Genomic DNA, 12,999 nt, shown 5'->3' with positions numbered 1-12,999 from the left:
CCCCTGTCTAATGCGCTTAAGATGTTCATATTTCTGACTGGGAGATAAAAAATGACTCAACGGTTTTCTTTAAAAGTTTGAAAACCTTTAAACCTTAAAACCTTTGTGCTGCTTTATTTCTTAAACCACGGGGAGAAAAGAAGAAGCCCCTGGCATAGAAATCCAACCAATCACCGACAGGGGGAGGGTGTTGTGAGGTTTTGTGCTCGTGCACGGCTGCACGCGAAGTCAGAGCTGAAGAAAAAGCTGGCTCAAAACCTCACAACACCCTCCCCCTGTCGGTGATTGGTTGGAACACTATTTGTTTTGGTTTTGAGTGTTTGGCTAAACCATTTGTTTTTGTGTGCAGATCTCAGAGCCTAGGCTGCCTACAGAGACGCGTTTTTTTGACGGCATGCTTATGGGGCGGGCAGCTAGCGGATCGTTAGAAAAGATTAGATGAATGTGATAAAAATATTTTTGGGCCTGAAATCACTGATACCACCTTTTACATTTACAACATACCATTCATTTGGTTGGTGGAAACCTCAGGGTTTTTTTTTGTGTGTGTGTGTGTGTGTGTGTGTGTGTGTGTACTTTTGTCAGTTAAATAAAGGTTCAAGAGAATGAGCAAATCACAGACTCTTTATTTTATTGCATCCCAACTTCTCTGGAAATGGAGTTTTATATATATATAAGCTTGTCTATCATTTTCATTTTTCATTAAAAAAATGTTGGATTGTAATTTGCCTTATTATGCATAGGGATCCTTCTAAATGTCATAATGCCCTTTGGGACTCATAAATAGGGCCAAAACCATAATAAACACCTGAATATAATTACAATGTTGATTTCATAGCATCAACACCACTTTTACATCATTTCATGTTTATTTTAAAACAAAAGTAACAATAAAACCGTATAAATGAAATGCTGTCTTGGTTATAAACCATTAAGCTACACTTTCGTTGCTCGTCCCATCAATATATGCGCTTCTGCATTGCTTAATTTCTTCATCATATTCTCCTTTTTTGTTAAATAGTCTGATCTCATATTCCTTTCACTGTATTCAGTGGAGAGACTGAATAATATATTCTCCATCTTATAACTAAATATATATAGAGAAGAGTGCTGTATATTAATACTTCTCCATATCAGGACTGTCAAGGCTATATTTCACGCTTCAGCACCAAGACCTTGCATCTGACAGCATTCATTTTAAGCACAGAAGACCCGCACTGCGGTCTTTTAAAAAAAATAAAAATAAAAATAGAGAAAGGCTAATAAGTTGCAATGACATATGAATAAATAACTCAAAAGACTGAGAAGTTTTAGAAATAAAGAAAAATTAGACCCTGATGTGAGTTGATCAGAACATTGATCAGAGTCTTTATCTGTTGACAGTTCATATTTGATAAAGAGGAATATAACGCCTGACCACAAAAATATAGCAACCACGAATGATTTACAAGTAAAATGCTGTCCTTGTTACATACAGGAAAAATGAGATTCAGTGAAACACTTAAGTGAATGAATAAAGGGCAAGATAAAATATTCACATAACACTTACAAACACGGAGTTCAATTCAGAGAGCAATGTATTCTGATGAGAGGACACATTTATCTTCCATACATAGAGTGAAAGGTTCTGGCTCAGGATACTTATTAAATTAGGGGGATTACTCAGATTCAACATCATAACATCTTTTCAGCCTTCCTTATGATTGTTCTCTCACGAATAAAAATTCTGTCATCAACTCACTCTCATGTCGTTCCAAACCTGTATAACTTTCTTTCTTCTTTAGAACACAAAAGAAAACGTTTTCAATAATATACTGGTCACTTTTTTCGATGCAATTGCGATGAATGTGTAGTACGGCTTTCATGCTTCAAAAATGTCACAAAAAGCTGAAAACCTTTCTAAAACCAGCCAGGAGAACAGTTTGACCAGGCTGGGAGACTAAACTAAACCAGCAAACCATCTTAAACCGGTTGAAACTGTTTTTGCAGCAAAAGCACCATCAAAGTGTCATATTCACCCCTTATGATCATTTATCAAACATTTCCACTAATTCCACTAATCTGATAATGCCTTCAACTATCATTAAGTGTGTGGTCTGTCTATGTCTTAAAGGGGGGGGGGGGGGGGGGTGAAACACTCAGTTTCAGTCAATCTCATGTTAATCTTGAGTACCTATAGAGTAGTATTGCATCCTTCAAATCTCCAAAAAGTCTTTAGTTTTATTATATTTATAAAAGAAAGATAGGCTGTACCGAGTCTTTCCGGAAAAAAACGAGCGGAGGGCGGAGCTAAAGCTGTGCTTACACGCCGATAGCTAACAACACACAGACATTTGAAGCAGTTTTACTCACCGCCAACGCACGACCGTGAACCTTTATCGTTGTGACTGCTCCATCCTTAAGCATGAGACGATCTGCAAATCCGGCGTCGGACTGGGCTTTGTTTATAAAACTATCATCGTCGAAATGCAGGGAACAAACAAGAACACTTGCACAACTCCGTTGATGCTCTGGAAAAACAAACTCCATCCACTGGTCCCTTAACGCTGGGTTCTTTTGGAATCTGTGCAGGGTTGTCTTGCCCTGGCAACCAAAAACCCACTTCTTTGGTGACATTGACTTCCCTAAAGCCGAGCACAGCGCTTTGATGGGCGTACTGCTTTCGCTCTCTCGCTCTGGTCTACGGGTGCGCGCGCGCCCTTCCGGGAGAAGTGCCCTTAGGACCCGTATAAGGAAATTCCGCCCCATCTGACGTCACACATGCCCATACTCGAAAAAAACTTTCCGAAACTTGTGACAAACCGGAAGGAGAATTTTTGCCACAGAAATACTCCTTCAAACGTACAATTTAATTTTTTAAACTTTGTCCATGTTTAGCATGGGAATCCAACTCTTTAACAGTGTAAAAAACTCAGTATGCATGAAATAGCATTTCACCCCCCCTTAAGCTCTATTTAATATATTTTTACTATGTTTACATATCATTATTTCCCCTGTTATGTGTGTTCTGCATTCCAGGACTTTTATTTTGAAGTGTTTTTTCTGTTTCCATTGTTCCCTGTCCTCACTTCCTGTGGTTTGTTCCTGTTTGACTTTTTGACATCCAAAACTCAAAGCTGCAGTCCGTAGTTCCCTTATGGAGTCGGTCCCTCGACATTACGTATGGGGAAATCCATTTTCCTCGAAATGCTGAAGCCTGATTTGAATAACTCTTTTGCTTGCAAATAGCCAATGGCGCCCGCGCCCTCACCTGATTGGCTGACAGCCTCCAATATAGGTGACATCGGGCGCCAAAAACCTCAGAATCTTTCATCTTTACCTGGAGCCTGGTCTCACCGTGGATTCACGCAAACGGAGTGGACAAAGTGGATTATCCCCTCTCGCGTTCCAGCAGATTTTTTGCTTATAAACGAAGAAAAAATGTCTCTTTGCCGCATGTGTGGTGGTCCTATCGACTTCTCGGACACACACGAGCAGTGTGTACTGTGTCTGGGTCGAGCCCACACGGAGGCGGCACTCGAAGGATCAGGTTGTCGAGCCTGTGAGGAACTCCCTATCAAGATCCTTTGTTCAAGGCTGGCCGTTTCCCGTAACGGCGGCCCTCCTACTCCTGCCTCTCCCCCGCCCGCAGCCGTCGAGCCACGGGCCGGGAGACTGCAGAAAGCTCCATCAATGGACTTGGCGTCAGCCCAACGCCCACGCCGCCCTCACGTGTCAGAACCTCTCACCTACACTGAGGCCAGTTACCACCCTACGAAGGAAGCGCGGGAAATGGTCTCTTTCGGGTATGGTGAGGACGACGCCATGTCCACGAGCGCCTCCGACCCGGGAGCGTGGTCTGAGGCTCCCTCAGAAGCCACCCGACCTCGCTGGATGCGGAACTCATGGCTATCCTTACGAAGGCAGTACCGGACTTGGAGCTGGACTGGGCAGCCCTCAGCGAACAGCCGTCTAGGAAGTGGATGAACGGTTGCTCCCTCGGCGCGGGCCGCCAGGCGGACGCCCCTCAGAGACCTGCGCCCTTTTTCCCTGAGCTCCACCCGGTCATGGCGCTCCCCTCACCCACAGTTTCTCTGAGAAGTACGCTGAGACTTTGAAACAGTCGAAGATGATGCCGCATCTCCTACCTAAACAGTCTCAAGCCCCCCCTAGAGCGAGGTCTAGATCGTCCTCGGCTCAGCATCGCTAGGCGCGCATCCCAGAGCGCGAGAGAGCGATGCGAGCCTGAAGCCATTTCAGCATAAAACCGGCCTCTAACAGCCAAGGGAGGCCGGCGGACAAGAAGAATCCTGATGTTCGTGCCAGGAGGAAGAGAGCGCGGGCCGTGCACGACAACGGACCTGCGGCGAAAAGGGCGTGTTCCCACTCAGAGTTCCCTTGGCAACCTACAGTGAAGCCCGAGAATGTTTTTGTCAATGTTATGAAACCGCTGTGTTCTGTTTTAATAAACATAAAACATTACATGTCTCAGCAAAAGAGCTCTTTTCCTCCTTTGACGATAAACCCGAGGATGTGATTTTGTGTGTCCCCGTGCAGAAAACCGTGGACGAGTCACTGGCCACTCATATAGCTGTCAATGCTTCGCCGCCGCAGCATCAGTTAATGCCTCCTCTATCGAGCCACCTGAGCGCGTGGTCGACGCTCCCAGAGGCGTCAGATTGGGTAATCAACACTGTAAAACGCGGCTATACGTTTCAGTTCGCTCGCAGACCACCCCGCTTCGGCGGCATGATTATGTCAGAAGTATCAGAACAAAGCGCCCCGCTGCTACAGGCAGAAATCTCCTCTCTCCTGGCCAAACAAGCAGTAGAGATAGAGCCCGGCGAACAGAGAAATCGCGGGTTTTACAGCCGCTATTTTCTAGTCCCGAAAAAGGATGGAGGTATGCGCCCCATCTTAGACCTGAGATTACTGAACAAAGCGCTCGCGAAACGCACGTTCAAGATGATTACGGTGAAGCAAATCCTCGCGCATATTCAGCCCGAGGATTACTTCATCGCAGTAGATCTGAAGGATGAGTACTTTCACATTCAGATAGCCCTGCATCACAGGCGCTTTCTGCGTTTTGCATTCGAAGATGTCGCATACCAATTCAAAGTGTTGCCGTTCGGGCTGGCTCTGCCCTCCCCGCGTATTTGCAATGTGCATGAATGCAGCGCTTGCACCCCTGAAGCTCAGTGGGATGCGCATACTGAACTATCTCGACGACTGGCAAGTCATCGCTCAATTGAGAGGCGCTCTCAAGGAACACAGATGCAGACTCCTCGCCCATCTGACATGCCTGAGATTCACTAGTTCACACTTACAAATAAGTTAGATAGAATAAATGCGTATTTGGCGTGCTGTCCGAGGAGAGGGCTCCGGGCTCGGTATTCGGCCCGAACCCAGAGTACTCCCCCCGTATTCCTGGCTGTAAAGATTAAGCCAAGAGTGAGGAGTCGGGGTGGTGGAGGGATGCTGAAAAACTGTCAAGGAATATTAGGTGAGTTGACAGTGTGGATATATATATATACTTCTTGTCATGCTGATTAGGGTAGACATAATTGTTTGATGACGAGTAGATTGGATTGCTTATTTGAACGTGCTCCTCCCGAACTTTGTTTATAAAACATCATCTGTCTGTGAACATGCAGAAGAGCATGCTTCAGCCGAGCCAGTCGATCACATTCCTGGGTATGGTTCTGGACTCGTGCACGATGATTGCGCGCTTATCAGAGCCGAGGATCCAGTCCATTCACAATACTCTAGCCCTCTTCGTTCAAGGCAGAGCTGTCCCCTTAAAGACATTTCAGAGACCGCTGCAGCACTGGTTGCAAAGCCGAGTGCAGCCGCAGGCGTGGAGAGCGGGGACAGAACACCTTATCATATTGCGTTCATGTCTCGAGACTCTGTCACCTTGGTCCGGCACGACCATGTACGAACAGGGAGCTGCTATGGGCAGAGTGGTCAGACGGGTGGTGGTCACTACAGATGCATCACTATCAGGCTGGGGAGCCCTCTGCGATGGCAGACCAGCGTTCGGTACGTGGGCGGGGGACCAGAAGCGCTGGCATATAAACTGCTTGGAGATGGAAGCGGTTCGTCTAGCTCTGCAGAGCTTCCTTCCTTCCCTCCCGAAGGACCATCATGTTTTCATCAGTGGCGTACATCAATCACCAGGGAGGGTTGCGCTCACAGTCCCTGCAGGGCTTAGTGAGGCAGCTGCTCTTGTGGATGGATCGGGTACTTTTTTCGATCCGAGCAGTGCACGTACCGGGCAGTTTGAATTGCGGCGCGGACATGCTGTCCAGGGACGGCATTGTACACGGAGAGTGGAGGCTACACCCACAAACTATAAATATGATCTGGAATCTCTTTGGCAAAGCAGAGATCGACCTCTTTGCTTCAAGACATTACGTAGACTGCTGTGTGAAAAGCCTTCAGCCTCAATAGCTCTCGTTCAGTCGAAAGATTCTGAGGTTTTTGGCACCTGATGTCACCTATATTGGAGGCTGTCAGCCAATCAGGTGAGGGCGCGGGCGCCATTGGCTATTTGCAAGCAAAAGAGTTTTTCCTCTTTGTCGCCATCTCTGTTCGAAATCTGCAATTGCAGTTATTCACAGAATTATAAACTTTACGTGGGTTGTGCGTCGGCACAGTACAGCGTGGATGAATCCAATGTTTTGAGGAGAATGTGCGGCTGTCAGTCGCCGCGCCGGTGTGGATACTGTCATTCGAAATCACAGATTATACTTTTTGGAAGTATGACCAACATAAGAATTTTCACCAGAAAATGTCATCTGAACAAGTAAGTAACATCCACTTTTGTTCTGACCAACTAAGAGAAAAAAAGCATTGCAGTAAATCGCGCTGATTAAATCTAACGATCGCTTATCATATCTCGTCAAACCGTGCAAATTATACTTTGTTCTCAAATTGTTAATATTAACAAAATCAACATTGCGTGACTACATTTAATGCCCTTCCGATATTATCCTTGTTTTCGCACGGGCCGGTTGCAGTCTCTTTTTTTCTGTAGCCACTCCGAAGTCCGAAGTCTTTTGCATTTTACAACGGGTGAATCTCCAGTTGTCACTGGTGATTGTCGTTTGAACCTTTCTGGATCCGCCATCAAATTGATAAGTTCAATTATATCAAGTGCTGTGAGAAAAGGCTATTAATCTCACCTCCAACATCCTCACACGCAATATAGCCTACTAGCCGGGACACCTTCTTTATACAGATGTGACGTAATGACGCAAAGACATGCTTGAATTTCCCGTGGAAATCCACCAGTACCACTGGAATTTTACAAGCTTACCGTTTTGAATCGAACTAAGGCAAGCAGATAGTTTTGAACACTGGCTGGTTATGTACTTGCTCAAATAATTATTTTGGATAATTTTTAACCCAAAAAAGTTACGGACTGCAATCCAAGGTAGGAAGGCTTCAAGACACGTCTGAATCCAATGTTAACTTTACTTCCTGTCTCCTGAGATACCTTCATCTGATCGATTTTTGAAGGCAGCACAGATGTATCCGTCGCTGCCTTTGATATCCCCCAATCCTATGTGTTCCATTCGGTGACAGTTGAGCTAGAAAAAGAAAGATGTCATCTGAAAGTTGCGGTTGCTGGTCAGTTTGTGTGTAAATTTAAGTTTTTGACCAACATTTTCCACTTCTGATGTCATTTCTAGCAAAAAATTACTACTGTAGTAATTAAATATTTGTTTTTGTTCTCACCAAAGCTCGCTCTATTTTGCTGTAGATCATTAAACTGTTACGCTGCCTCAGAAGTCTGTTTAGTGAGGTATCGTCGTACACAAACGCTGCCTGCAGAGTCATTGCCTATAAGGCAGTGAAGCAACAAATCAGCTGCTTAAGTTTTTGGATGCAGCCTTTGTCTTAGCTGCCTTGTTTCTTACCATAGCAATTCATTACCCTCATCTATTCCTTGTTAGCCTCTTCTTACTCAGTGTATAGGCTACCACTGTGTTTCAGTTGTCTGTGGTTGTCTCTACGTGTGTTTTTGATGAGCTGTTGTGTTTTTGTTCCCCATTTGGATTATTGTCATATTTTTTCCCGGTTTGGATTTACTGTTTGTGTGTTTATTCAATAAAACTCCCGAGAATAGATCTTCGCCTCTCTTCTTCCCTGTGTACTGCAATTCTGTACTGCAAAACACCAATTCTGCAGAATTCTACATATTTTCTCCTAAAAATCAGAGCAGAAAATGTTATATAAACTAAACGCCTGCAAAAAATTCCATGTGGGCCTGGATTTTAACTGAGGAGCCTGGGTGATGAGGCATACAGACAGTCACAAAGATTTTTTGTAATGATCAAGAAGAAAGTAGGACAAGTTTTATCGTTTATTTTGACTTTAAAGTCATCAAGACGCATTGGATCTCAAAAAGGACAGGCAAAAAAAGGGCAGAGTAGGATATATATATATATATTAAGAGAAAGCCAAAGGAGACCAAAAGAGATCTGTGAGATGCCTTATTCATCCTGTATTTCTTCCTCTCTTCAGAAGTCTAGGTTATGTTTGTCACATCTTAACCCTGTGTAGAGAGCTGATCAAAGACAGAAGTCCCATCCAAGCCCATCACAACTGTGAAGAATGGAAGGGAATGGTGGAGGACAGCAACACTGCACAAATTCAAATAGTTGATTTATTCATGTTGATATTTTGACAGTGGATAGTTTGGAAATTTTCTGTCTGTGCACTAAAAAATGTATTTAGCTCTTACAATGTTAGAGAGGAATGGATATGACATGATGAATACTGTTGTGCTGATGGACAGGGGGTGGGGGACACTTCAAGGGGATTTTGGCATCAAAACACATCAAATGTAAATTCATGCTCTAGTTACATTTGATGTTCACACAGTTTTCAAGTTACAAGCATGTGGAACAGCGTATTACATTACACTAACAACAAGCAACCAATAATGTATGTTTATATTAAAATTGATGCTACATGAACAATTTTAGTTAAAACCATGTCACATAACAGTGAATATGTTTTATATCTGCTTCAATTGTTTAACTACATTAATACAACAAAAATATTTTTTTGTGTGTATATTTCATGTACAGGGTCGGTAAGATTTTTAAATGTTTTTAAAATAAGTCTTGTATGCTCACAAAGGCTGCGTTTATTTGATCAGAAATACAGTTAAAACAGTAATGTATATGTTCAGTTTTGGCTTCATTTTCACTGTGTTCTGTTCCTGTTTGCCTGTGTTCCCTTTGCTAGTTTGTCTCCATGGTTTTTGATTGAGTCATGCACATGTTTCTGGTTACTAATTATCCCTGTGTATTTAAACCCTCTGTTCATTCATACCCCTTTTCCACCGGCAGTTTGAATGCTGGTTCAGAGCCAGAGCCTTAAATACCAGCTAATTGAGCTAATAGCAGCTCGATTGTAATCTCATCTATGCAAGTTACGGCGAGCTGCACGAACACGTTGGATTCGCCGTGTTTGGATGCCGATGTAGGCTCGCAAAGCCATAAGCATCAATAGTAACGCTATGACCGCCATTGTTGATGGAAGGATTGTTTGAGATGCATCGGAGCCGAGCGAACCGATCGGAGCTGCGGGAGTGTTTGGAGAGCATATGACTCCTTGTGCTTTTGGATCGCTTGTCATGCACCGATCGGTCTGCGAGAAGCCGAACCATCTCGAACAAGCCTGGTGTGTTTGTGTTTGTGTTTGGTGCTGCCGCGCTAGCGTTGCTAGATGTATACAGTGACGTAAGATCTGGCTCTGTGGTGGCTCTCTGGCCTGTGGAAAGGCAAACTAACTGGCAATAGCTCTGGCTCTGAACTAGCACCCGATTCTTGCTGGTGGAAAAGGGGTATCAGTTTCTTTGTCCGATAGCATCTTTATGTGGTTGTGGTATACTCTTTCTCCTGAAACTTCCTACGTGTTCTTGTTGGATTTATTAAAGACTTTTTATTAAAGATTTATAAAAGTTTATTTTGAATAACCCTTTTCTTTTGTCATGTGCTCTCTGCAACCCACCATGACAGAATACCGGACCTAGAAGAGATTCTCCTGTGTTTCCACTGGTTCCACCTAGTTCAGAGTCTCCTGCATCCCCGCTGGTTCCGCCCAGCTCAAAGTCTCCTGTGTCTCCAGAGTTCCCGCCCAGGCTTCCTCTCCCGCCTCCTCTTTAAAAAAGTCAGCCAGTCCATCAGCCCCATCTCCGCTGGTTCCCTTCAGCCCCTCGTCTTCCCCTCTAATACCACTATATTGTGTCAGTCCTCAGTCCCACCAGCTCCACCTCAGGCCTCTGGCACTCTAGTTCCACCTTGGACACTCATCACTCTGCCTCGGCCTCCAGGGCCATCTGTGTTGCCCGGTCCCATCTGCTCTCCATCTGCAGGGCTCCATCTTTGTCCATTGTCCCCCGGGTGTCGACAGCCAAGACTCAACCATGGCTCCTCCCTCCCTTGACTCCACTGTGGGCCATCGTCCTGGTTGCGCTCTGCGTCCCCGTCAGGTTTCTCCTGCGTCTGGCTCCTCCCACCATCATTGCCAACCTGGTTTCTCCCAACACCATTGCCTTACGTCTCCTGCCATTCACCAGTCCCTCGTCCTCCTCCAGACCCCCATCTTTCCTCCTCAGTTGAACTGTCCACAAAAACAGTCTCTCAAACATTGAGTTTGGATTTCTAAGTGTTCAAATTAGGTATATTTACACAATAAACAGAAATGCAAGGAGGTAAAAATTATTTATTTATTTCTCAAGACATTTGATTTTTGATTTAAAGTGAATAAATTAGGTCTAAATGTTTTCACACGTTCATTGGGTGTAGGCAAGCGATAAATGAGTGTGGCATTTAAATTGCAGTGATCTAAATTAAACAAGAGCTGTTAGTTTTGAATGATGTGTCTACTGTAAATAACTGTGTTTAGCGTTTTGCAAAAAGTTTGTTTCACAATTGCAAACTGAGTATAAAGCAGATAATGTGCTTGCAGTTTTGCAGACTCTGTCTGAAGATTAGATATTTGAGTAAATTGTTTTGCTAAGTGGGCCTCAAGTACCACTTTTAGTGCGTAAGCATTTAAAAAAAAACTGTTCATTCAGTTTCTTTGTCTGGTAGTGTCTTTATGTGGTCTTACTCCTGAAACCTCCCGTGTGTTCAACCCACTGTGACAGTAATATTGAGAAATATCATTAAAATAACTTTTCTATTTTAAAATGTATTTTATTCCTGTGCAAAAGCTGAGTTTTCAGCAGCCATTACTCCAGTTTTCAGTGTCACATGATTCTTGAGAAATCAGTGTGGAAATAGCATAAATTTAAAATGTCTTTACTGTCACTTTTGATCAAATTAATGCATCCTTACTGAGAAAAAGTATTAACTTCTTTAAAAAATAAAAATTTTACTAACCCCAAGTCGGTTGTGAAAATGTCTCGGGTTACGAATGTAACCATGGTTCCCTGAGAAGGGGAACGAGACACAGCGTCTTAGGACAATGTCTGAAGCATGTGTCTAAACACGATAATAACATTGGCCGGCAACAGCCTATGATGTCACTACCAGTGCAACCAGAGTATAACAGGGTGCCTGTAGTACACGTCAACAATTTCTTTTGTCTGAAGGAGATGTGGGCAGGCATACTCAAATCATGGCAACAAGAACTACTACATGGTTCCCGTTCTCAGGGAACCATGGTTACAATCGAAACCCGAGACATTCCCTGTCGAATGGGAACTCCAACTGCGACTTAGGACGCTTTGGGGAACAAATACACACTCCGCCATGCTGAAGGATGAAGCAGCTGACATAAAGTCAATGACTCCACAGAGCTAGGTCCGAAGTCACTATTCCCCATCCTGGATGGTACGCACTAGCGGCTGCTATGACTCAATTCCCTAGGGTCAGAAATCCCAGCTACATACCCTGCGGGCAGAGCTCAGGGCCTGGTATTCTTCCAAATACCTTCAAGGGAATGTAGCCAAGGATAAGGAATATCCTATCTGTCACTTCAGGGGACACTACCCCTGACGAGTGGAGGTCTCAAGAGACCTAGCAACACTCAAATATCAAGGAGGTTCGCAAGGTGATAACAACCTGATGGTATCCAAGGGGAGCTCCACGAATGGAGGCTTCAGCAAGATGACTCTCTAAAATGAGATGAAGCCTAACTACATTCTGCGCTAAGGACTTCTTACCAAGGAGGCTCACAAATGAGACTGACAACTCGATACTGCTATCAAAGCGGAGCTCTGTGGAGCAGAGGTTTAAGCATGATGACTCTCTAAATGGACATGAATCCTAACAACACTCTCCTAAGGATGGTTCCACCAAGGAGGCTCACAGAGAGCTATACAACTTGCCGTGTCATCCCAGAATGAGCTTTAAGAACGGAGGCCTCACCAAGATGGCTCTCTAGGCGAGAGGAGGCCTAACTATGCTCTAGACCAAGGACTGCTTACCAGGGAGGCTTACAAAAGCTTTGATACTGCCATCCAGGCGGATCTCTAGGGGAGGAGACCTTGCAATGCCCACCTTGAAGACAGTTAACCGGGGAAGCTAAAAAAAGAGTCTACAACCCAGTCCACTGCCTTCAATGAGCTTTAAGAGTGGATGCTTCAGCATAACGACCATCTATAGCAAGAGGAAGCCTAACTATGCTCTATGCTAAAAGATTACCTCACCAAGGAGGCTCACAGAGAGCCATGCAACTTGGACATGTTATCTTATGTGTAGCTCTGGGGAGCAGAGGTCTCAGTATGACGACTCTCTGAAGTGAGAGGAGGCCTAAATACGTTCTACACTAAGGACTGCTTACCAAGGAGGCTCAAAAAAGAGCCTGACAACTCGATACTGCTATCCAAGAGGAGCTCCGAGGGCAGAGGCCTTAGCAGGACAAATCTCTAAAGCGAGAGAAAGCCTAGCAACGCCCACCTTCAAAACAGTTCTACCAAGGAGACTCACAGAGAGCCATACCAATCAATGTCACTATCTATAGCGGAATGATGCTGAAGTCAGAACAAGCTCA

Source organism: Scardinius erythrophthalmus, assembly GCF_964197995.2.
Source record: "Scardinius erythrophthalmus genome assembly, chromosome: 18".
Taxonomy (NCBI): domain Eukaryota; kingdom Metazoa; phylum Chordata; class Actinopteri; order Cypriniformes; family Leuciscidae; genus Scardinius; species Scardinius erythrophthalmus.
This window is presented reverse-complemented; position numbering follows the sequence as displayed.